Below are 25,805 nucleotides of genomic sequence, written 5' to 3' on the forward strand. Positions count from 1 at the left end.
CATAAAGTCCAAAGCCAAGAAGTAGGCTAGAAGAATGAGTAAACAAACAAAAAACTCTGGTAAAAGAAAATTATTATGGTGACAGGGAAGCTCAAGACACAAACACAGAAGAAAAGGATTTTTTAAAAAATCTACAATAAAAAGCCTCAAAGATAATGCAGTTTAGACAATAATCTAACAAGAATTCTAAAAACAGTTAAAACAAGCATTAAAGAAGGAGCTAAAAATGATTGTAAAAATCAAATAAGAGCATTAGATGAAAGAATAGGAAAAGAGGTAATAGCTAGGGAAGAAAGATATGAAATGAGAATTTACTGCTTGGGAAAGGAGATAATTACTGAAGAAAATAATGCCTTGAAAATTGGAATTGGTTAAATGGAAGCTAATGGCTCCATGAGACATCAGAAATAATAAAACGAAGTGAAGAAACTGGAAAAAAAGGAGAAGAAAATGTTAAATATCTCATAGGGGGAAAAAAAGCAACTGACCTGGGAAACAGATTGAGGAGAGATAATTTAAGAATCATGGAACAACCTGAAAGCCATGAACAAGAGAATAAAAGAGCCTAGACATAATATTTGAAAAAAAATCACTAAAAAAAAAAAAGAAACACCTGAACAGATATCTTAGAATGAGAAGGCAAAGCAGAGATTGAAAGAATTTGCCAATTCTGAAAGAAATTCCAAAATGAAAACTGTCAGGAATGTTATAGACAAAATTCAGAGCATCAAAGTGAAAGAAAAAAATACCGCAAGCAGTTAGAAAGAAAGAAATAATTCAAGTACAAAAGGAGCCACTATCAGGATCACAAAAGATTTAGCAGGCACTACTTTGAGGGAATAGAGAACTTGGAATATGATATTCTAGGAGGTAAAGGAACTAGGCTTACAACCAAGAATAACCTTCTCAGCAAAACTGAGTATGATGCTGCAGGGGGTAAAATGGATCTTTAATGAAATAAAGGACTTTTAGGCAGTCTTGAAGAAAATGCTAGAGCTGAATAGAAAATCTGACATACACGGAGTCAAGACAAACATAAAAAGGTAAATTTTATCATCACCAGGGGTCATCGATAGAGTCAAATTTGATAGAAGGCCTGGGTGTGATTCTGTTGTGATTGGATGATTTAAAAAGAAAGGAATGGGTAGGGAAAAAGAATGTACTGGGAGAGAGGGGGAGAGAGAGGAAGAGTTGGGGGAAAGTATTTTATATAAATGTGGTGTGCAAAAAGGAGTTTATACAACAAGGAGGAGGCAGGGGGTGAAGCAGATGACACTTGAACCTCAGTCTTATCCATCCTAGTAAAAGGAGAGAAGAATAAACATACATATAGCTGGGTTTAGAAATATAACTCATGCAGCAGGCCAATAGGAAGGAAAAAGATAAAGGGGAAAAGGGAAAAATAGGGAGAGTAGGTTAAGGGAGGCATTATTTAGAAGCATAACGGAGTCTAAAAGGGGGAGCAGGAGGAAAAAGAGAAGGATAAGAATAAGATAATAGGATGGAGGGAAATACAGTTAGCATTCCTAATTGTAAATGTGAGTGGGATGAACTCGCCCATAAAATGTAAGAGGAAAGCAGAATGGATTAGGACTCAGAATCCAATAATATGTTGTTTACAAGAAACACACAAAACAGAAAGATACACATAGTTTAAAGAAAAGACTAGAGCACATCAGCTGAAATTAAAAAAAATGCAGTGGTAGCAGTCATGGTCTCAAAGCAAAAGCAAAAATAGACCTAATTAAAAGATACAAACAGGCAAGGCACATTTGCAAAAAGGTCAACACACTAAAGATATATCCAACAAATGGCATTAGGTCTAAATTCTTAAAGTAAAAGTTAGTCAGGTTTCAAGAAGAAATAGACAGTTAAACTATAATAGAGGAGAACCTTAATTTGCCCCCTCAGACTTAGATAAGTAAAAAAACAAAACAACGCAAAACAAAAAACCAAACCACAGACAAGCTAAGATAGAAGTTAAGGACCTGAATATAATTTTAGCAAAGATAAATTCGTTAGACCTCTGGAGAATTTTAATGGGAAGAAAACAGTATAATTCTTTCTCAGCTATGCATGGCTCCTTCATAAATATTACCTATTATTGGGGCTTCAGAACCTCATAATGAAATGCAATAAAGTAGAAATATTAACTATATTTTATTGATCATAATGCAATAAAAATTACATTCAACAAAAGACTTTGGGAGCAAAGATGTAAAAAGTAATTGGAAACAAAATCAAAAACAAATTAGAGAATTTCTAATTTCATTAAATATGATAACAATAAAACAACTTATCGGTATTTGTGAAATGCAGCCAAAACAATAATTAAAGGAAAGTTAGTCTCTAAATTCTTTCATCAATTAATGAGAAAGAGCAGATCAATTAAATGGACATTTAAATTAAAGAAAAACACTAGAAAACCACCAAATTAAAAACCCTCAACTAAACACTGAAATATAAATCCTGAAACTCAAAAGAGAGATTAACAAAATACTAATAAATAAAATTAGGAGCCAAGTTTTTTTGAGAAAAATGTCATTAGCTAATTTAATTAATAAAAAATAAAGAAGAAAACCAAATGACCAGTATCAGAAATGAAAAAGGTGAATTTGCAATGAAGATGAAATAAAAATAATTATTAAATGTCTAATAACATGTCAATAAAAGTGACAACTTAAACGAAATGGATAAATCTTTACAAAAATATAAATTTCCCAGATAAACAGAAGAGGAAATAGAATTCTTAAATAACCCTATCATAGAAAAACAAATTTAATAAGCCATACATGAACTCCCAAGGGAAAAATCCTGAAAATCAGGTAGATTTATTAGTGAATTCTTCCAAACTTCTACAGCACAATTAATTCTAATACTCCATAATTGTTTGGAAAAAATAGGAAAAGAAAACGTTCTACTAAATTGCTTCCATGACACAAATACTCACTTGATGCCCAAATTGGGGAGGATTGATGCCTACATAGAATGGGTATGGCACTTGGTCTCCCTCATCTTTAATTTAGCTTATTCATTTTAAACCTGTGCTCAGGTTGGCAGGTTAGGAATTTCTAGAAGGGGTGGCCATACTTGCTAAACCTTAATTTCAGAGTCTTAGATGGTAGAGTTATACTCCTACTACTCATAATTGTAGCTTGTGAACCTCCACCATTGTGCTTCCTATTTAATCAACTAAGATGGCATGATTAGTGCTCAAAAACATTAGATTATTAGCTCCTTGAAGGCGGGGACTAGCTTTTGCCTCTTTTTGTATCCCCAGTGTTTAGTGTAGTGCCTGGCACATAAAAGGGGCTTGTTAAATGTTTATTGACTGACTGAAACATTTACTGAGAAGAAGCCAAAGCAAGACAAAAAAATTATTTAGTTCTACCCATAAACCAGAATCACACTGTCTTCTCTATGCTCAGTATTGGGAGTGAATATAAACTTCCAGAACCAAAGCAGGCAGGTACATGAGTAGGGAATATTGGCCAACTCCTCTGGGGAAGAACAATGGAAGAAGAATAGATGGGATGTGATTTACATTGATGATTGACAGGAATAAAATCACAGATTCATAGAAGAATGAATAAATATTAACTTGTAGATCAATAGAAGTTGTGATGAAATATTACTAGCCTGAAATCTCATCGAAGCAATATGTGATTAAATGTTATATGAAGACTTTGTCCCTATTTTGTTTGTGGGTTAGTGAAAGGAAAATGAAAGACTGCGTTAGTAAAGAGAAATATCTGACAATTTCTTGTCTTGTATTAAGTTAACGTTAAAAAAAAAGATTTTGGTAGAAAGAATCCCAGTTAGTTTAAAATGTTAAGACATCTCACATATGAAGAGAAACCACATTCTTCCAGATGATGAAGCTTTTATTTTCCTCCTCACTGTTTATCAATTGACAAGCATTTAAGTGTTTGCTGCATGTTAGGCACCATGCTAGGTGCTGGAGATGCGAAAACAAAATGAGATAGTCTCTTCCCTCAAGGAACTCACATCCCCTTAGGGAATCTTCTATTATTATTTTTACTTCTGTTCAGAAGCACAAATTGAATACTTTGTCTAGTATTTTAAAGTTCACAGTGGTAAAGTTACTGCAGACTGACACATTTCTGCAGTCAATAAGCATTTAGTATTCATCTTGCAAATGGGCTGGTTAAGAAGGCTAACTAAGCATGTGTTGCTTTGAATGTGTGGGAATATTCGGAAGCCCTTGATTTCTAGATGACAGTTATTAAAAACTACAGCAGCTTACTTTTGAATTCAGTTAAGTAAATAGATAAAGGGGCTTTGACTGGGACTTCATTTATTGTTGTTTTAATTTCTCTGCAAAGGAGTGAATGAGCACAAAATCCTTGGGATATAGTCACATAGTAGACTAGGGGCCAGTGGGGAATCATTGATAGGGAAAATTGATAGTAATACATAGTAATATTACCCAGGAAATGGGGGGAAACCCTACACATTTGCCTCTTCGGCACTGAGCTATTCCTTTATGATTTCTGTTCTTTCATTACTGTTAATGTCCCCTGGCTCATAGAATTAGCACTAGAAAGGACCTTGGAGGTCACTGAGTCAAACTCTTTCATTTTATAGATAAGGAGACAGGCTGAGAGGTTAAGTGACCCAGACTCACACAACTATTAAGTGTCTGAAAGAGTATTTGAACTTAGATCTTCCTGTCTTCAAATACAGCACTCTATCTACTGTGCCACCTAGTTTCTTCCATCCCTTTCCCAGTTACTGTCTGAATTGTTACTCTCTGTGTGAAAGCTCTCTTCTTCTTGTCTATGTTAATGATAGTGTAAACAGTGATTTTCACATCAGCAAGCTGTTCTACCAGTGCTTCATATACTGTATGACCTTCAGAGCCCACATAGTTCAGCTTATACTTGAATAAATCAGTTGAAAGGGTCCTGGATCTAGATTCAAAAGACCTTCCTGGACTCAATGGGTGGGGTAGGAGGAGGGGGAGAAAGAGAATTTGAAATTGAAAAAAAAATTAAAAAAAAAAAAGCATCTGGGCTCCAGGCTTTGCTGTCTACTACTTCTGTGACTTTAGGTAAATCACTTCACCTTGTGTGGTATGCTGGTAAATAGCTAATAGCCAGCTCTCCAAAAAAAAAAAAATATGACATACTTTAAGTTTAATATGCATCATTAGCATTTTCTCCATTGCTTTCTGAAGTCTAAACAAGCAGCAAAATAATACATCAAGATTCAATTTGTAGCACTTACCTATTTCCAAGGTGTAAATGCCCACATTGAAAATGTAACAGTCAGGTCTAGTGAGCAGGTATGTGCTGGCTGCAGCACATCCTTGTCTGGGCAACTATAACTTCATCCATAAAATAAAGGGGTAGGACCGAATGAACTCTCAGGTGTCTTTCAGTTCTAAAATCTATGATCTTAAGATTCTTCTTTCACATCCCCAACAAGTGGTCATCTAGCTTTCGCTTGAAGATCTTCCAGAAGGGGTGGCCATACTTGCTAAAACTAAATTTCAGAGTCTTAGATGGTAGAGTTGTACTCCTACTAGTCATGACTGTAGCTCCTGAGCCTCTACCATTGTGCTTCCTATTTAATCAACTAAGATAGCACCATTATCCTGTTCCACTGGCTTGTGTCAAAGAGGGGAAACCTCCCCATAGAGGGGAAACCCACTACTTACTCAGGTAGCACATTTACTTTAGGATAGTTCTAATTATTAGGAAGATACCCCTTCTGACAAGCCTAAATCAGCCCCTCTACAAGATCCACTTGCTGTACCTAGTTATATCTTGTGGGATCAAGCAGAATTTAATGTGCATATAGGTTACTGCTCAGAAAACCTGGTGAGTCAGGTGAGCCAACTGAAGGATGTGAGGTAGAGGGATCAGTAAGAACACTGATCCATAGAGTATTATGTATGAGTGAGTAAGTGGGGAGGATCAGGGATCTACCTTTAGGTTTGGAGATTAGAGAAGGTATGCAATGAGTGGACAGAAGGGCTAGAGATGCCTAGTAGGCAGTAAGTCAGGAAGGCTGTAAGGATGAATCAAAGGAAACACCCTGAGGATGAAGAGGGGCATTGGTGTATACTCACTTAAAGGGCATAGACGGTCAGTCAGAGATAGATACCTAATTAATTTAAATTAAGGTTCTCAGGTTGAATTGATCTGTATGGTTCCTTTCAGTTACAAAATTCTGTGTTCTAAAGAAAGCACTAATCTCAGTTTAGATGATTAGGCTTTGTTTATTTTTCCTTCAAAGTATGTCTTGTAACTTGCCTTTTCACTTAGAATTATAATAACTAAAACATGTTTTGGGAGCTAAGAAGATGTTAGATATCCTGCTAGGACAAAGGAAATAGCATGCTCTGAGAATATACTTATCAGTGAAAGTGATGATAAGTTATTGAGGTAAATTGTTTTTAATTTTGCCACTGATACCATTTGTCAAAATATTCAAAGAAACTTAGAATTATCTATTGGGAAACAATAGGACAAATTAGTGTTTTGTCGACTGCTGTTATGGAAATTAATATGTATGAATTAAGCTGCAGCACATACAACTAAAAACAATTTGGAAAATTCTGGAATCTTTCATTTGGGGAAAAAAAAAGATTAACAATACTGAGAAAAGCTAGGCTTTAAGTAGCTGCTCTTTCTCTTAACTGCTTGGTGGATATACCCCTCAAAAAAGGGGAAAAAAGAGAATACAAACATTGTTATGTCGATGGCTAAAATGAAGGGTTTTTCAAGAGTGGGGTTGAAACCTTTTATTCCATGTGTCACATCTTGTCTTTTTCTTGATGTCATCTGGCATGGCAAGTACCAATATGTGATTGACTCTTTGTTGATGATAGTTATGAAATAGCAACTTAATTTTGAAAGTTCAAAGCAACACAGCCTTTCTGCTTGAAGCTGAAAGTCCCCACTCCTCCCTCTAACCACCACGCTCCCCATCTTCACTGGCTTCTAACTATAAGAAAGTCCCTAACATTTTCAGGTAGGGTCAGCAACTTTTATTCCAAAGTCCATATCCTTCCCATTTCTTCTTGACGTGGTTTGAAACCCCATCTCCTTCAAGGGACTTCTCTTTACTAGTAAAAGACTGACCAATTTTCTTAGGGCAGGAATTATTTCATTTTTGTTGTGGTGTATCTGACACCTAGCACAGTAACTGATATCCATTAGTTGCTTTAAAAATGCTTGTGGAATTGACTTGAATGCTATACACAGCTAAGGGCTCACTCAGAATTTCACAGAATAGCCTCAAATTTTTAAAAGATTCACGTATCCAGTATTGATCAGAGTTCTCAGAAGACATGTGGCTTATCTTCTAAGGGCACTTAGAAAGTGACCCATATTAAATTCTGATATTAAAGTTTAACTTCTGTTCCTCAAGGACAGGGACTATGTCTTCTATGCTTCTAAAATAAATTAATGAATGGATTTTTTCCTTTGTGAAAGTGATGAAAGCTTATGCTGGTAAAATGTAGAGTTTTGCTTCTTTTGGGATTCATAAGTGAAAACCATAGCTCAAGTTGGTAGTTAGTTTGGCTTCTAATTTTCTTGTCTTGAGAAGAATTCATGGAAAACTTTTTCCAAATATTTCAGGCAGAGATTCTCATCCTTAGCTCACATCTATAAAAATTTTGCGGGAGAAACAAATAAACGTGTCTTGCCCTGAGTGATCTCATTAGAGCTAAAAGCACCTCTTCTTTGATCCTTTCATTCACCACCACCAGTCTTCATGGATTTATCCAAACTAACAAATGCATCACTTCCACCTGCTGGCAAAAGGTGTTTGTCTTTGAAGAAAGAATGCATGCTTAGGAAAGGACTGTGGACCAGTGCTTTGCTGTAATAGTGAGAATATATAGTGAGAAATAGTGAGAAAATATATTTATAATTATTACTGTAGGACACAGGATAACTCTGAATGCCCTCAGACTATTTCAGTATTTTTTTTAGATAAGTTTCATCAATGTGAGTACTTCCTTCCCCAAGATAGTCCATGTCTCTTTAATTCCTCTATGGATAGTTTCATGAGTTTCTCCAAGAAACTGCCTTCTGATTTCTTATATCCTTCTCAGCTTGTTTAATTTGCAGATTTAATAAGCGTGCTGACTATGTTTTCATTCAAGTCACTGATAAAGTATTATGATGAAGCCCTTCTCCTCCTCCCCCATGGTGCCCTCCAGTGGTACTTCATTACTGAACCAAAATTAATGTCTGTAATGACTGAAGACAAAACACAAGCCAGTGGAACAGGCCACATGTTACAGACATTACAGGAGCACTGTCTCATATAACTGTTATCCATGATGTATAAGCAAAAAGCTCCTGGCAACATGGTGGGCAGAAGACAAAAAATGCATGCGTCACCTTATCTCTAGATTAGCATAGTATTAATATTAATAGCAACTCACATTCTTTAGCACATTAGACTTTACCTACAGCTTTTATTTACAATAATTCTATGACTTAGATAAGTATAAGTATTTGGGTCCTTATTTTACAAATGAAAGAGTTGAGATGCAGAGAAAGCTAGTGACATTCACCGTCACACAGCAAGTATGGCCCCAAATGTTCTGACTCCAGGTGGTTGAGTTAGCAGACTTGGATTCCAGTCCCGTTGTTGTTGCTGAGTACTTTCAGTTGTGTCCAACTCTTTGTGACTCCATTTGGGGTTTTCTTGGAAAAGATACTAGAGTGGTTTGCCAATTCTTTCTCCATCTCGTTTTGCAGATGAGGAAACTGAGGCAAACAGTGTTAAGTGACTTGCCCAGTATCACACAGTAAGTGCCTAAGGTCAGATTTGATCTCAGGTCTTCTTGACCCCAAGCACTGCACTCTATCCACTGTACCACCTAGACTTTACCCCTAACTAGCAATGTGACTCTGGGTATGTCACATCATCTTTCAGTCTTCCCATAAACAAAATAGAGACAACAACATTAACGCTAACTCCCACGGGTTTTGTGTGGATTAAATTAGTTAATGTATGCAAAACATTTTGTAACTATAAATATGAATTGTTACTGTTTTATTAAAGGCATTGTGGTTTAATGAATAGAGTTGACCTCAGAGTCAGGAAGACCTAGGTTTAAATGTTGCCTCTGACATCTACTGATTGTGTAGCACTTGGCAAGTCACCTAATCTCTCAGTATTCTCTAGGGCAATAGATTGCAGAGAAGGTACCACATACATTAATAGAGGAAATTCTACCACTAGAAGCTCTTTATAACAAGGCAATCACAGGTTTAGTCCCTTTCCCTTTTAAAAAAAATCAATTCCTTTATATAAATATGGTGATTGTTTGATTCAAATAAATGGAACACAGAGTCTGAAAGAGCACATATATTGAGGGTTGAGTATTCAACACCCATCGGAATAAAGCCAAGATGCTGAGGTAGCTGTCTGTTATATGCAGTCTGTTAAAACACTGCATATAAAGTTAGATTTTTTTTTAATGTGTAGATCAATTTTTGCCAATTTCTCTTCTCTCTTCCTTTTTAGACAATTCTTTATTTAATGTAAGAGAGGGAATGGAGAGAAATACAGGGAGAAAGGGAAAATAAAGGCAATAAAAAATATGAAAAAACTTTTTGATTAAAAAGAATGACTGTCTCACAACAACGCATAAAACTTTCTTGAGGAGTACGTATGGTAAATTTAAGCGAACCATAATGTTTAATTACACAGAACTCCCCATTCTCCAGTTATTCTGGAGAGAGAATTATGATACTTCAATTTACCAACAACATTAGGACCAAGAAGAAGATAATGAGACTCAGTATTTTTTAGGACTAGGCTTGGCTGCGCTGTTTCATTAACATGAAGACAGCTAGTAGAGCAAGGATAGGGGAACATTTTGTTATCAAGGGCTACTGTTTTATAAGAAAAAAAATGATCAAAGGCCACATAAGTAAAAAAATAAATTTAGGATTTGGATTTTTTTTACTTTGACATAAGGAATTGAAGATTATTATAATTATTAATTATACTATTACTATTATTTGTGACCTTTTCAAGAGAGAAAAAAATAGAGGGAAGTAGAAAACATGCTGAGTGAAGGACACACTGATGCAGAAAGTACATCATTTTGCAGAATTCTTTTGTTATTGATAGGACTCCCCCTGTGGTGAATTTGTAGGTGGACCTGAACAAGAGGAAAACAGAATGTATTGGTGTGGATGGATTGCAGTCTGTATCATAGAAGAGAGTATGCATCTTAAGGAGATCACAGACCCATTGTGTGTGTGTGTGTGTGTGTGTGTGTGTGTGCGCGCGCGCGCACGTGCGTGCATATATATATGTATGGGGGATTTGCAGTAGGTGACTTTTTGTGGAGCATCAAAAGCCACATCAAGGGAAAATCTCTGGCCTATCATTCTTCCGCTTTTCCCTGGTTTCCTCCCCCTGTCTTTTTTCTTATCCCTTTCACTTTGGAGTTTTGCTCATAAATTCCTTTTTCTTTCCTGCTTTTGCTTCCCCTCTTTTTTGTTCCCTCTCAATTAGGCAAGTAGATTTTCACTTTCCTCTTCTCTCCTCAAGCTAGTCTTGTTCCTTAGATTAAAAAAAAATTGATTTTTTGTATCCCTCTCCAGAAAGTATTTCTCTTTCTCTTCATTATCTGTCCTCTTTCTGCCTACTTTAGACCCTCATTCTCTGGTTCATGACTCCTGTAATTATCTACTCTCTCTCTATTCTCTGTATTCTTCATAGAATCAAAACTTCCAAGGTATCCACTCTGGGCTCACTCCCAGAACAATGACAATTCCTGCAGATCACACAGGGGATACTGCCCCATAGTAGACCACTTCCCCACCGTGTCCTTAATTATGCAGCCCAACACTGATTTATACCCTCCCCCAGTTACTTTCTTTTCTTATTTGCCTCAAAATGTCTTCCCTGGCTCTCCCACTCCTCCAGTATCCCTGGGAGTTCCAACTGCCACCACAAGGCAGGGTATCTACTGTTCTCTCTTTTGTTTTTTTGGTGAAACTTGATATCACAGATTTGAGTTTTTCTATTCTGCCTGTTATTTTTGCTGTTCAGGCCATAAAGTCTGCTCTTACAGCTCTCAGATCTCTTTTAAACAACTCTTGAACAGTGTGTTGTGGTTCCGTTTTCTTTTCAAATTCCACAGGGTCCTCTGTCTCTTCAAGTGGTGGAACGTTTTCCTTTGTTTTGTAATATTTATTCAGAGATTCCTGAACTAGTTGACTAGATCTGGGAGGCATATTTCCTTGTGTTGTTAGTTTTTTTCTCTTGCTTTATTTGCTTGTGTTCAAAGTTTTTGAGTTCTTCTCAAGATCTTTGGTAATTTCAGTCATGTTCCCCCTTAGTTTCCCTTCTATTACTCATTTTCCTACTCCTTCCCCTCTGATAGTGGTTTCCTTGGGGTGGATCTCAAAGCATCTCAGACTCCTCCCATGCTGGACAATTCACGGTTCATTAACCTTAGTCTATTCCTGAAGTGACTTTGGAGGGGACAGAATGGCCCTAATTGGATGCCGTGCTCTTTCCTTCAGGCGTGGTGGAGTGCTGTAAAACCTCCTCATGTGTGATGTCCTGTCCCATTCCTATTCCTCAGTTCCCTGGTCAGGCAGTTTAGAGCACTGCCACACTGGTGCTTTTGCAGCCAATTTCTACCATTTGGAGTTTGGATCTCTAAGACTCTGGGATGGAAGAAGAGGTGTTGGATGTGAGGTTGAGCTCTTTTTCAAGCCGAGACACATGAACTACCCTATATCCTTTATTCTTCTGCTCTCCTGCAGAGATCTTTTGCAGCACAGAACATTGCTGCAGTACTGGCCCTCAAGGTCTCATTAGATTTCCACAGCCTTGTTCTGGGATCTTCATGGCACTACAAAGAGAGGGGGGCGGCTGGAGTGTGGGGTTGGGTTTTGTTGCAAGCCCATAGGTTGGGTCCTTAAGTCTGCTGGTGCAGCCTCACAGCCAGTAGCATGGTAGGCAGTAGGGAAGGAAGTACTGATAAGCTCAGGGTGAATGCAAGTTCAGGTTTTTTTTTAAACCTTCTTTGATGTTCCAGGTATCCTAGACTATGGAGACAGCTGTCTTTGGCATATAATTTCCATTTTGAAGGGGTTTCAGAGGTCTTGGGGATCAGAGAAAACATCGTCTTTCTTCTTGTTGGTTGTGTGACCCAGAAGTCCTTGAACATTCATTTTCAAAATTACTTCATCAGCTTCATGTAGTAGTTTGTGAGTCTAAGTAGGCTTTGGTATTCTTAGTATTATGTAACAAGTAACAGACATAATCCCTGACTTTTGAGTGTTTTAAAACTCTGTGTCCAGGATGCAATCATTTCTTTGTTCATATAACATTTATCAGACATTTCCTATCTGTTAGACACCACAGTGGTGCCCTGGGGGAAACATACAGATGAATAAAACAGAGATTCTGCCTTATACATCCAAGAGTACAAATATTAGTGATTATACAACAGTAATAGCAAAGCCAGTGTTCATTCAAACATCAACTGCATTGATACTTTGAAGTTCATGGGGCTTTCACTCCCTTAAGCAGTGTGTGAGCTGTTGCCTGGAATCATGTAAGAGGAAATGTTTTCCTTTCCTGAAGTGGATCCTTCTAGATTGAGATCTCTGCCTGAGAGGTGAATAGAAAGTCATTTTTTTCACTTAAGTTATAGTGGAGCTGTCCCTGAGTGGTACTTTAGCATCCTTCCTTCTTTTATCTATTAATTATGCATTTAGCTGGTAGAAAGCTATAAGAAGCAGTTTTAAGATACAGCCAGAAAATAATTTCATTAGTGATAGCCTGAAAAATTCAGCAGAGCCAAATTAAGCACTCAAGCTGACACTTGGTGGGAAGCCCAGAAGAGTGCCAGTGGGTAACAGATGACTGACAGTAGATGGTTGTGCATTTGCCTTCTGCATAAGTGGCAAAGGGGTACCAGAGAAAGCTTGAATTTATGTGTATTGTGGATTCCTATCCACATGAGAGCCTGGAGATTTTCACTTTTAAATGAATCAAGCACATATTTTTCCTTTCTAAATGTGAGCTTATTATCAAAAGTTGAAGTTTTGTATTTTTAAAGACTCAAATTAGTAAGACAAAGCACCAGTTAATGGTGGTCTTATGTTACTCCCTTTTAATGAATGAAAAAGTATTTTTTTTGCATATTATGTGTTAAATTTTAGGCATATACACACACATGAGAGGGAGAGTCCCTTCCTCCAAAGAGTTTACATTCTAAAAGGAGTGAGGCTAAGGAAGGCTATTTTGGTCTGAGAAGTAACAGAAATGGTGAATAGAGCTGTAGGGGAATTGGTTGATATATCCCCATTCCAGATGCCAATGGTAGTGTTAATTTGATTGCTATTCCCAGAGCAAGAAGTAGAAAGGTTGGGACTATGCACTAAGTAGCCTGACTGGAAAGTAGCTGGGATGAAGCATTGTTGGGAGTCTGGTACAAGTCAGGCTAGGCAAGTTTGTACTCGGCAATCATTATAGTGTGGCCCGAAGGTGAGAGCTTCCAGATTGAATGGCTTAGCTCTGTTAGGGCTTCCATTAGAAGTCAAATTGGAGGGCAGCAGTAGCAGGACAAGGCAGCCAGATGCCTGGGGTGAAGTGTGGGTGGGGGGCTGGAGCTGGCTCAATATTGTAGAGTCTGAATTTGCACTTACCAGTCAGGATAGCACAAGCCCATGGTAGTGGTAGTTTCAAAACTGATTAACTTAGGTCTTCCAGGATATAATCTCTGGAGGTTTTGTCTGTGGAGTATAGCAGTGATATGGGGGCAAAGAAGCTTCTCAGGCCATAAGTATAAAGAGCCTTTTACAGGCCTCACTGACTTTCAGTTCTGTGATTCTTATTATTGCCAGAGAAATTCCCTTTGCTACATAAACTATCATATACATTTTAAAATCTTGTATTTATTCTATCCTCCACTAACATTCTCCTCCAGTTCTTCATTGTAGCATAGAGGTGACTCTTTGTTTTTAGAAGCTGTGACTCAAGTATTGGAAGGATCTAACAAACTGGAGAGACTTTGCATTTTCATTTTTGCACAACTAGTTAAGTTGTGCTCAAATTTGGATGTCATGATTTAGGAAAAACATTAATGAGCTGGAGAGCATTCAGTGGAGGGCAGCCAGGATTATTTGGCTTCAAGTCCTTTCCATAGGAAGATCCATTGGCTTGCACAAGACTTCAAAGGGATGTACTAGCTACCTTCAAGTATTTGCAAGGCTGTCACATGGCAGAAGGGGATAGGTTTCTTCTGCTTGGACCCCAAAGGCTAGACCTGGGACCCCATGCAAAGAGGCATATTTATACTAAATGTAAAGAAAAACTCCCTACCAGTTAGTGCTATCCATAAGTGGAATTGGTTGCCTTGGTATATTCCCTTCCCTTCTCTCCCTCCCCTTTGAAGTCTTCAAGCAAGAGACTCTCTGATCATAACCGTGTTGTAGGAGGGTTCCTTCCTACTCTGAGAATCTGTTCAGTACTTACAAAGCAGTGTATGGATAAAATTTGGAGAGGCTCATTATCGGCGTAGCCACACTATGATGAATTTTCAGTCAGAGCAACTCTTGAAAAGCCTGTCAGGATATAGGGGAGTTGTGATTTTTGCCAGTGGAGGGAATATCAAAGTGATAAAATCACAGATCCTTAATATATTGATTTATTTTTTGTATACTTATACATTATAGTGTCTTACAATTTTGTAAGTGTTGTCTGGTCCCCTTTAATGAGTCAAAACAATAAATAGAACAAAGGCTTGAGAGTTAAGTCTCTATGTAAACTGTGTAAACTTGAGTAGATTAGTTGATCTCAGAGTACTTTGGCTTCCTCATCTGATTCCCTCCTACCTAACTGAAATACTGTGAAAATGGAGACATATGTAAAGTGCTTGTACATATGTATAAACACGATAAATTCACAGATATTTGCATATGTCTGTATATATCAAGATCATTTTACCACTTTTGTATTGCATTATTTTTTGCCTTTGAAATATAGATTTTTGTGCCATTTTAAAATTAATGTGCAAATTTTGAAAAACCAACAACACACATATAAAATGCATCATAGCTGTAAGATCACTTTCTTTTTCAACTAAGAGGGAAAAAAGACAAACCATGGGTTCGACTGAAGAATAAGATGGTTGATGGAATTTTTAATCTGTTGGAAATTAATTTGAGTTGGGGTGGAGGCAGCTGCTTCATTATAAAAGCAGCATCTAATGATTAATTTGGATACTTTACTTTAAATAATCCTTGGATCTAGACTATATGCCATGATTCTATTTAGCATCTTTATAAGATACTGATTCACCAAGAATTGTTCATACTTTTGGCTGATTCAGATGCTTATTGAATAGTTGCTTTTAATTCACCCATCTGGTGTTGATTTGATTTCTAGTGTGGCCACATGGCATTGAAAGGTTGAATCATATTAATTTTTTTCCCATTAAAGAGGTGTGATTGTAAAGTAATGAAACTGATTTTTTCATAAGCCACACATGAGTGTGGTTCATGAAATCAGCCTTATTATATTCATATCTCATTTGTGCAGCTCTTTCTGATACTGATACTGTCATGAATTTTGGTTAATTTGCAACTCTGAAATGATTGGTAGATAATAGTGAAAAAAAAATAACCATAGGGGCAATTATAGTTTTATCCTTTTGATAGTTAATTGCAGTAGGGCTTGCAGATTGTTATGGGAGAAGCAGGTTCAAATATTTTGTTTGGGGTTTTTATTTTGTCCTCCCCCTTTCAATTTCATTTTGTAACAGCTGAACACTATGAAAAATATTTGCACAACCTACCTATGCAACAAAACTCTTCATGAATGAGTCATTCTCATAACAATTGAAGGTAGATCCATTTCTTATTGTAAGAAAGTGAAAGACAAGAGAACATAAGTAAGGTTTCACGTGACCAGAAATTTGGTTTCCTTATTATTTGAACAACAGTTGTTTGTTTTCATGTTCTTCAATTTTAAAAATTCTTTATGTGCTGTAGAGTCAAGAAACTTTGCATATAGCTTTTAGAGACATAGTAACCTCCAAAAAAGTTGCTATATGGAGAAATAGCCTGGTGTCTGTTGTACTGGCCCATTGAAACATTCTGGCTAGTGCACATTCATCTGAACCAGTCTGTTTTGTCTTGATGAGAGGAGGTTTCGAATGAAATGGTTGCTTAGCAACTAATTGAGGTAGCTGAAACAGTCTGTTAGTCTGGGTACTTGCCCACAGCTTTTTGTATGACATGATGGGTGAATGACTCAAGTGTATGTTATCTGGCTTATGGAATGGAAAAGGAACTGAGGACAAACTCTTCAGCTAGCCTGGGTACCCATATTTCCCCCGTCCCTATGTATCTTTCTATTTGGAGAAATAAAAAGTTCCTAAGATCATATGATTTCTAGCTAGACGGGACCTTAGAAATTATCTAGGTCAAACCTCACATTTTAGTTCATGATCATGGGGGTACATTTGTGTTTATTGTTGTTGTTGTTAAGTATATGTCACGTGATTCAAGCTGCCAGAACAGTGTGAAACTGGGAACTCCTAAAACAATCCAATTCTGGAGCCTCTGCTCCAGCCCAACTGCCTACTTTCTCAGCTTGTCCGGCAGTCTGCTCTCCTAGTAAGTTTTGGTTTTGGTTGCTCCCTGAGTATAGATCTTCTCTGCTTTGTGCCTCTATTCCTTCCACTTAGCTATCTTTTTGCTGGGATGACATCTCTTTGCTTCCAGTATTCCATCCTAAGGAAACTGGAATTCTAGACTGCTTGTTATCAGTCCTGACTCTCGAGAACTGAAGTGTCATGGGGAATGTAGTTCGCAGTGGGACAGGGTATTTACTTTTTGCACTACTCCTTGGGAAATTCAGGCATTTCTTTGTCTGAACTTAAAACATTCCCTAGCTTTTTGACCCTGGGCAAGTCACTTAACCTCTGTTTGCCTCAGTCTCCTCAGCTGCGAAATAGGAATTATGATAGTACTTACCCTGCAAGTTTGTTGTGAGTGGCAAATGAAATAATACTTGTAAAGTGCTTAGCACAGTACCTGGCACATAGTAGATCATATAGAAATGCCTATTCCTTTCTCCCCACCCCCTTCCCACTAAGGGAAAGATAGAGGGAAATATTAAAGATGCATAAGGTGAGGAGATCATTGATGAAGCAAGGTCACATAGGAGACAGGAGAGAATTGAGAGTATGAGTACAGGCTGTTGCCAGGGATGTGCTCATAAATGTTTAACAACCAGCTCTCTTCTGTCTCTGTCTGTCTCCATATATGTATGCATGTATTTATTTGTGTATAAGTATGTATCTATATGCACATTTTACACATACTTTAAGGCTTAATCTTAATTATTTATACTTTCTTAAGTCTAGAAGTCAACAAAACAAATCAAGCCCTAATTTATAATGTTTGTGGATTTCCAAGTGCAAGTATTTACATTGAAAATTTAACAGTTTTGTTTCCAAGTAGCTGTGGTACATGCCTGGGTAAGGTGCCTCCTTCTCCCTTAGCAATTGGAAGAAAGTAGGAGAGGTAGATGAAGACAGAGAAATACCAGTCAACAATCAATCAATAAGCATTTGTTGAGCCCTTATAAAGAAAGAATTTTTTAAACTTCAGAGTCATAAAGATGTAGAGCAGGAGACTTGAAGTAGCTCAAATCCGATTATTTCAACATTCACAGTAAAGTAAGAGGCAAGGGAAGGGACAGGGAATTTTAGGAGAGAAGAGAGTAGCCTCATTTTAAAAATGAAGACATGGGGGTCATTAAAGACTGAATACTATACCTGAGGAAACTTAAGTAGTAAGCATAGCCAAGATTCCAACCCAGATTTTCTTACTCCAGCTATTGTAGGTGTTGTGGTAGAAAGCCAATAAGTGAATAGTAAATGGATTCTCATGCAGCTGTAAGGGCATAACTGAGGTTACATATCAGTTATGTATCATACATTTGTAGTAGACCTAATGACATTTTTTTAAATATTCCTCTCATAAAGTCTTGTAGTCTGGGAACAGAAGCAGAGAAGGTGTATAGTAGGAGTTACCAAGATTTAAAGGTTAGCATGGCAAAAAACAAACAAACAAATAAAGGAAAGTCAAGGTGGCAAAGGTGAAGGAAAGAGAATTATCTTGATCATAGGATCAAGACCAGGTAAGGAAAGGAAAGTGAAGCTAGAGCAGGCCTGATAGACTGGAAGAACGGGAAAGAATCAGGGGACAAGGGACCTTCAGTTCAAGGAAGAGGTATAGGAATAGGATGAAGTGAGTGGGAGAGGTAGGAGGACGGGAGATTCACAGAGGGGCATTTCAGAGTTCAGTGTTTTGGATGTAGAGCTGTTTTGAGCAATTGGAAATCTTGAGTATGACCATACTGCTGTATGTTAAAAATAGAGTAGAGTTATCTTTTATAGGAGTTGGGAAATTCAAGGACAAGATGCTAAAAGTGTCATCAGTAGGCATATTGAAATCTCTCAATGAAGGTGGGAGAAGAGATGAAGACTGAGCCAGTTTTTTTAAGAAAGGTGAAGTAACATCCTGGAGATGAGTGGGAGAGGCTGGTGTAATGGTTTAGTTTGCTTCTGGTTTTAAGAAAGAGGGAAGAGACAGCATAGGGATTTTCCTGTTTTTAATTTATTGATATCAAAACAAAGAACAGAATGAGAACATGTGCCAGACTGAGACATTGCCACCTGTATCCCTTTTGTCCTAATTCAATAGGTACCTCAGCACAGATAACATCCAGCCAGGAGCTGGCCAACTCTGCTAAGATGATAGAATGCCCTGAGTGGCTATTGGAGTTTACACTGTTTTATATTCTGGAGCAAACAAAAGGAGCCAGTTTGTTTTAGAAATATGTTTATTTAGGGTGAGAAAACCGTAGGTACCTTAGACTACAGGCATCATGATTAAATCGTGAATAGGTGATGCATAAAATTAGATAAGGATGAATACACAAGTTGTATAATTCCTCTGGCTCTTTCTGTCTCTATGCCCCTTTCCCCTTTGAAAGAAGAGGTCTAGGTTGACAATACTTGATTCATGTAGTATTTTTGGATGGTGTGAAGTTCAGAGGAGAGATTGTTGGTTGCTAGTAGATTAGCAGTGGCCTCGAAGTAAAATGTGGAGCAATGAGTAGTATGATTCCACCTCCAGGCCCTGTGATATAGGAACAGGAGTCAATAGGGGGAAGAGTATTGGCCAGTATTAGAGAGTAGCAACAGATATGGAGCCCTCAGAGGAAAGTCAGCTTTCAGTAAATGAAGCATGATGGAATGTACATAAGAGAAAGATGTTCAAGGTGAAGGGGAGTTTACTTTCATTGGAATGGAGATTTCAAAAGGCACCATGAAAGTGGCAGACAGAAGAAGATAGAGCCTGGAGGCTGGTAGAAATGCTGCCAGATTTGGAATCAAATCTGGATTCAAATCCATGCTCTGCCACTTAACTGTCTTGGCAAATTATTTAACCTCTCTGATTCTTGGTTTCTTCTGTAAAATAAAGGAGAGGGAAGAGATATCCTTCAACATCCTTTCTGGCTCTAAATCTGTGGCCCTCTGATCCTTCATCTGGATGTCAGGGATTAAGGGGGTAGAAAGCTGAGATATAACTTGGGGGTGGAATCATGATGGCCATAGGGAATGAGAAGATAACAAGGTGTGTTTAATGGAAAGATGTGTAAAGGGCCCCAAGTAGGAGCCCCAAGATTCCATTGAGAATGTTGGAGTGACAGTGTACTTTTCATATTTTCGGCCCCAACAAGGGAAACGTTTTTTTTTTATATTGGATGAGCTCACTATTGTGGAGCTGAGGTGGCAGGATGAAAGACGATAGAAGCTTCCACAGTCTAGGAACCCATAGGTAAAAACTTCCTCTTGCTTTTGCAAGATTTTAAAGGCAGGGGAAAATAGGAAATAGTCACCAACTGTGGGTGTATCTGAAATATTAGGTACAATTTTGGTCACCGTCTCAAGGAAGAGATGACAAAACTGGAGTGGGCCCAAAGAAGGGCATATAGAATAATGAGGCTGTGGTTAGCCTATATGGCAAAAAGGGGGTAGATAACCTTAGACCAAGGGTTCTCTAGGCAGTTTTGGACATAGATGGACTATTATTCTACTGCCACTTCCCAAGGACATGGAGGAAGAGGAGTCCTTCTAATGACCATGGCTATATTACCTCAGTAGCCTTTCTATCCTCATCCACTATTTTCTAGTACTCGCTGCAGTAACTCTCCAGCAAAGCAAATGTCCACACTGCCTTTTCTATGTAAAATGTATCTCCCTCTCTCTTTCTCTCTCCTTTTTTTTGGAGGTACAAAGGATTGGACCTGTGATTTCCATGGTGCAGGGATGTCCCTTGTGGGGAAATTCCTTTCCATTAATTGAGATCAGCTGTTGGCAACTTATAATTTTTATAGAGTTACCTGAGGCACTGAGAAATAGATGATTTGCCCAAGTGACAGAAATACACTGTTACAAAATAAGTCTATTCACCCTCAAATGGATCTGTGATTTTATGAATTTGGAAGTTCCCTCCAACGATGCAGATCCTAGCCTGCTCAGCCTGGGTGACTCTTGTTCGTATTTTTCCTTAGGGAGGCCTTCCTCTCTCTGACATTACAGGGGTAGCAGTGGAAAACTTGGGCTGTCTTGACGGTGAAAGAGGCAGCATGGTATAGTAGAGAGAGTGTTGGACTTGGAGTAAGGAAAACCTGGGTTCAAATCCTACACGCACACACACACACACACACACACACACACACACACAGCTATATATATAACTATGTAGCTATAGTTAATAGCTATATAACCCTGGGCACATCACTTAATGTATAACATCCTTTCACCTCAGTTTCTTCACCTGTAAAATGAGGGGGTTGGACTAGGTGGTCTCTAAGGTCCCTTCCAGCTCTAAATCTATGATTCTGTGCACCTCTCGGGACCTCATTTTCTTCCCTTATAAAACAAGGGAGTTGGACTTCTGAGGTTCCCTTCTGTTCTAAATCTGTGAACTTATGATGATGATGATGATGGTTTGAAGTCTAGAAAAGTAGAGGTTCATTGTATATTTTATCTATGACCAACTTAACTCCACAGCTACATATGGTTTCTGAATAGAAAATATATTTAAACATTCCCATATGATAAAGATAAAATACCTATTATCTCCCCATTTCACTTGCTTTCCATGATGGAATAGTTTCACTGTCAGTTTCTTTAAAAAAAATTATTCTAAATTTAACAAACACCTCCTCATGAACATTTCCATATACAAAATAAAACAGGAGAATTATATGAGAATCTATGAATCTATATTATGACAGCTTGCATTTAACATGTTACTTTCCAAATTATTCTTAACTGTTTCCTTCTGAAATTCCTCATGTTCTTTTTTGCATATTTAAGGAAAAAAAGCTTCAATGACCCTGTTTTTTTCCCCCTCTTTTTTCTCCTTTATTGTGGGAAGGGAGACAACAGTACTTAGCTCCCCTCTTCCTCTTGTCAGTCTGTTTCATGGTAGGTCAGCTTACATTAGGTACTGCCCTTCTTATGATATTATGTCAGTTACCATGACTCAAAGAACTTGGACCCGTGTACTGTGTTCTTAGGATCCAATCTATGTCATTTCTGTGTGAACTTTAGGAGGGATAACTCACCATAAGTCCATATCCCTGGCTGCAACATGCTGTTGTAATGGATCTAATTCCCACAAAAAGGGTTTTCAATCAGAAAGATTTGTGGTGGCAGCAGGTCACCATCAGCCAAGGGCAAGTCATAACAACTGTAAATTTCACCAAAGTCAAGGCAGTCCTGTAGGTAAAACTATATGCTAGGAGCTGTACTTCAACAGTATTGGTTTGTAAACATGCTCCTGTAGAACACTGCAGCTCCATACGTCACATTTTTTTATTCATTCTATACTGTGATGTCATCTGTCTTCCTGAACAGTTTAGCCCGCAATAGATTGTGTTTCTTATTAATTCATCGTTAGTTTCTGTTCCTATCCCATTGTCTAAAATTTCCAACTATCAATACATTCTTCCTTTTGTGTAGTCTAAGTCTCTCTTGGTGAGATTTCTAATCTTTGTGGAAATGAAGAGCAGCTTGAATAACAATTTTGAATTTCAAAGAGCATTTTTTGATTCCCAGACTAAAACATAAATTCCATTTAGTCTTTTCACATAAGTTCTCTCAACCAATCCTTTACTGAAGTCAGTAGTCAACAACTTATATCTAACACTGTGACCAAATACAACAATCCCTAAATGTCACTGGCCTTAGACTGAAATATCTTTTAACCTTATGTGTAGTTGATTAGCTCTTATTTTGTATGTTGATTCACTTTTCCCCCAAAACTATTGATTCTTGTTTGTAATAGTATGTAGCACATTTTGAAGTCTTTCAGGGGTGGGGAACAAGACTCTAAGCTTAAAACTTAAACTAAATTCTCAAGTGTAAAGATGAGTTCATAGTGTGCAACTCTTAATAGCATGACTGCATGCTTTAGGCTCAATATTTTCTTCTTTGTTATACTATTATTTATCTAATAGTACTATATGCTGTCATGAAAAAGATAGGATTTTGTGTAAAAATGAATGAGTACAGAAGAGGACACTATGTTATGCTCAGGAGAAAGCAAGATTAAAATATATGGCTCATGCCTTCAAGAAACTTACAGTGCCTTTGGTCACTTTTTTTCTAATTTACACTATCCTTGTTTTAATATATAAAGCTCCAGGATCCATAATAATGTTAAGCCATCTGAGCAATGTTGAGTACCATGGTAGATAACATTAGATATTGGTTCCAGTGTGAATCCCTCTGATATAATAACCTGTTGCCAGTCAGTCCTCACTGTGTGCTTCCATAACCAGCTACTTCTTACGGACTTTCAAATAATTAAAACAAACTTTAGTCTTTTTCTTGAGCACTCACCTAAAACTTGTCCAGAAATGCCCTCAAATAGGAAAGAAATAATTTATATGGTTACAAATACCTTACAACTACAAATGAACTTCCCTCCCTCCCTCCCTCCTTCCTTCCCTCCTTCCTTCCCTCCTACCTTCCCTCCTTCCCTCCTTCCTTCCCTCCTTCCTTCCTTCCTTCCTTCTTTCCTTTTTCTTTCCATAATGGTTCCACAAGAGGCCCATAACATTTCACTAAGAAGTAGCATTATGGTACTGGAATGAGTGCTCAACTTGAACTTGATGAACTCAGGCAGCCCTTTGGTGTCAGATTGTGACACAAACTCCAGTAATTACTTTCTCTGCTTGGTATCTTCTGAGGTCAAGGTCCTTCCTGTTGGAGCAAGCTTCCAAATGTATGAATCCCAGGAAGTGAAGTAAATGACCTTTAATTTATTTTTCTTTCTTTCTTTTAGAAAAGGAGAATGTGATCCTTCAAAAATGTACTCCTCATTAAAGTTATGAGATTTTTTTTTCCTTGTGTTGCACAATGTAGAAAACATATTGCCATCAGAGACAGTGATTAATTCCTGCCCCTGATTTCAAGGAAGTGTCACTTTAACAGGTGTCTCCAGTTTTTTACTGAGGAGGTAGTTTCCATTATCCTCAGAGCTTTGAGATGACTCTCCTAGAATGGGAATGAGTCAGAGAGGGCATGGAAATATGTGCTGACACAAGTTCCTGAGGTAGGAGTAAGGATGGAGAACATGGGGTTGGAGTGGAGGTCAGTGTCAGAGAAAGGCCATAACATCAGCAATATCTTGGAGATCTATCATATAAAGTTTTAAATCAACCAATATAGCTCAGTCTTCTTATTGATTGGGGACCAATGACTTAGACTATTTTGCTTGGTTTGTTTCTCAAAGACTTTTAGGAAAGCAGATGTAGTCATCTCCCTTGGTAACCTACTCTATTTCTTAGTAACCTTTGCTCTCAGGAAGTTTTTCTGTTTAATTAACCCAGATAATTTCTTGTGCAGTTTAAGCCCAATTCATTCTTCTTCTGTTTGTAAGGGGAAATGGAGAACAGCTGGTCACCATTCTCTGTAATATGCCAAATGTAATTATGGCTTGGGCGCATGATCAAGCATAAGATAAAAGTGGTTTGGGGTGAATAAGTATTATTTCAAGCTTAGCCATCTATAATAATAAAGGGGAAATGGAAAATAACTGTCATTTCTTCCCAGTATTACCAAGCAAAAAGACTCTCTAATCAAACTCAGGGTGATATAACCTGAAAGTAACTCTTTCAAAAAATTTGGCCTTTGATACTTCAGTTTTTTAACTACATTTCATTAGAATGTAAGCTACAACTGAGATATTTCTTCCAACAACAGGTTTTTACATAAACAGAAGTCATTAAACCTTAAAATGAGATTCACCTAGAATTTTTCATTCTATCACTTCCTGCACATGCCAAATAAAACAGGTGACTAGTACATTTCCTGTGGGGCCTGGACTATTTATTTGTAATGAGATGAACTAGTGATATAAAACATACTGAAAGCCATGACATGAATATTAAGGAGTTCATGGTAGATTTGCATGTGGATGACATTGAGGTGAGTTCTTGTTCAGTCTAATATTAAGACAATGAATTTTTGAATACTGGCATAACAGATTTAAAGTGTGCAGATGGCTTGAAATCAAATTTGCATGATTTGGAGTTTGAAGTTCTTAGAGTGGGGTCTCTTTTGTGTGAAGAAATTTGACAAATTTGTATCTCCAGTCAATAGATTTGAATGAACCTTGATACTTGATATGTTTATGGATCTATGATTTCATCAATGGTGGGACTCCCTCCACACACACCTCCTCGTGCTTTGTGGTTAACGCCCATGTGTTCCTTTTGATATTTTGCAGGATTCTTCAGCATTGGCTGGTGGTTTGGGTATACTTTACTGTGAGGATGTCCCACTTGGTGTCTCTCTATCTGCTTTGGTTCACACATTACAGAGTTTGTGTGCTCTCAAGGCAGGCTTACTATGGGTGGGGACAAGCTAAAGAGGGTAATGGCTCTAATAAAAATAATTTTGAATACTCATACTGATATAGATTATTATACTTACAAAGTGTCTTCTGTTCCTAGTAACCTAATTAGGTACATAGATAGTGCAATTATTATTATTATTCCCATTTTACAGATGAAAAAGTTGAGACAGGTTAATAAATGAATAAATAATAATTGTTTATTATTATCCTACTCTGTGTCAGTATGCTTACTACTCAGTACTCCTGGGCCAAGTACTGGAGATACAAATACAAAAAAGAGAAACAGCTCCTGACCTCAAAGAGTTTAACTTCTAATAGGAGTAAACAACACATATAAGAAAATGATGTTCAAGGAAAGAAGTTTGGGCTTAGGTGGTCAGAGATGAACTGATGTGATGAGACATATGACCCAGGTTAAGTGATTCTAGTGGCTACGCTTGTAATGCAGAGCACAGGTGTAGAGATATCACTTAAAAGCCTCTTGTTCATACTTCCCATTCCTCCAGGAGAGAGAATTTTTTAAATTTGCATTTAAAAATTTTTTTAAAAAATTATTTACTTAATTCTTTTCTTTCTAAATTTTGAGTTCCAAATTCTCTCCCTCCCACACCCTATCACACCCACTGAGAAAGCAAGCAATATATCAATTATACATGTGAAATCATGTAAAACATTTCCATATTAGCCATATTTTTTTTAAAATAAAGTGAGAAAATTATACTTACGTTTGCACTCAGAGCTTATCAGTTCTCTCTCTGGAGGTGAATAATATTTTTTCATTATTTCATTTGGAATACTTTTGGGTCATTTGTATTGATCAGA

At 37.5% G+C, this 25,805-nt stretch overlaps 1 protein-coding gene across 2 annotated transcripts in view; it reads left to right on the top strand.

The window, feature by feature from the left end:
* KLHL32 (kelch like family member 32) overlaps positions 1 to 25,805 on the top strand; it is a 294,695-nt gene that overhangs the window by 97,147 nt on the left and 171,743 nt on the right. The window lies entirely within an intron of this gene.

This window comes from Vombatus ursinus, unplaced genomic scaffold, assembly GCF_900497805.2.
Source record: "Vombatus ursinus unplaced genomic scaffold, bare-nosed wombat genome assembly UNPS02000582.1, whole genome shotgun sequence".
Lineage (NCBI taxonomy): Eukaryota > Metazoa > Chordata > Mammalia > Diprotodontia > Vombatidae > Vombatus > Vombatus ursinus.